This window comes from Elephantulus edwardii, unplaced genomic scaffold (assembly GCF_000299155.1).
Source record: "Elephantulus edwardii isolate Elephantulus edwardi_28Jun2011 unplaced genomic scaffold, EleEdw1.0 scaffold00503, whole genome shotgun sequence".
NCBI lineage: Eukaryota > Metazoa > Chordata > Mammalia > Macroscelidea > Macroscelididae > Elephantulus > Elephantulus edwardii.
Genome location: NW_006400253.1, coordinates 561,646 through 563,085, shown reverse-complemented (window position 1 = coordinate 563,085; position 1,440 = coordinate 561,646).

Below are 1,440 nucleotides of genomic sequence, written 5' to 3'. Positions count from 1 at the left end.
GCTCTTCAGCATTCTGGAGAGGTCATGGACAGTAATAGGAGTCAGATGAAAAAGGGGTTACTTAGGTCTGCCTGATTCTAGATTTCTTACACTGGCCTCAGCCAATGCACTAGTACATAAATTCTATCCTAACTGACTTTATCATACTGTTCTTGAAGCCCAGATTGTCTGTGTACTGCAGGACAGCATTTACAACCTGTCTGATATTCCTTCACGTAACTAATTAAATAGCTACTTTTATGACAACATGACAACACCTGAGTGGACAAAGTGTTACAGTTTTCTTATTTCAATCACTACGGGATCCAGGCTTCTGTGGTCCAGTCAATCTACTGACCAAAATCACATTCTGGACAGCCTTCATCTGCTGTCTTTTATTACTGCTTCTACGTGGGATTCAGCTGTGATGAGTACAAATGTCGTGGAAGTTTAGTTCTCATCAAACTAAATCATAAAGATTCATCAAACCAACTCACAAACTTGCATGATGACACTGTACCAAATAAAGAGAACACAGACGTATGTGCATGATCTGAAGTCACTGGATCTTCGTGGTGATAGGGATATTTTGTGTCTATGCCTGACCAGCACTACTTTAGAAAGCCTTCCTCAGAAGATGCAGCCACTTCTAATTCTATTGGTCTTTCTTTTGCTCCCTGGGAGAGTAGCAGGTAAGTGGCCCTCCACATCCCTGAAACCTGAGCCCATCTCACCAAATAAGCTACAGTCCTGGACCTTCTGTCCAGTGCTGGTCATCAAGTCCTCCACCTGACCCAAGAACTTGCTGGACATCAGTTTCCATATCAAACCTAGACTAAGTAATCTCATAATGGACAAATGTTCTGCAGGATGGCAGGAACCACTTGTAGGTGTTAGCCTTCTCCTGATTTCTTGTTGAGTTTCTCTGGTTTAGATTAGGTAACAACATTTAAAGGTATAATAGGTGTTAACCTCCTCCTACCTTTTCCTTAACACATGAAAAGCTGGTTTGTTTTTTGTTTTTTATTTTAATTACAAAGGAAACTGGTAGAAGATATAAAGGGAAGTGATTAAAATCCCTTCTTTCATCCCAGGTGTCCAAACATTATTATTTGGAATAATTTGATAGCTGACCCTCAAGCAGGATATCTGAAGTTGTACATTAAATAGGAAGAGATTGCCCATCCTACTCCCCAAAACAGCTGGTGTATTCAAACCACTTACCTTAGGGACTACAGCACACCTTTTAACCATTAAGCCACTAAAGCTCCCTGCTAGTTGCTCAAAATTTACCTGTGAACTCTATTTCCTTCCCCAGCCTGAATTGCTCACTCCAGACCAGAAGAGAAAACCAAGTTGTAACTGATCCCAGGGGTGTAAATGATCTCAAAGAGGTAGCATTGTCTGATCTTCTTTAAGTCTACTTTAACTTGGCTTCTCTACCTCCTCTGCATCCCCAGG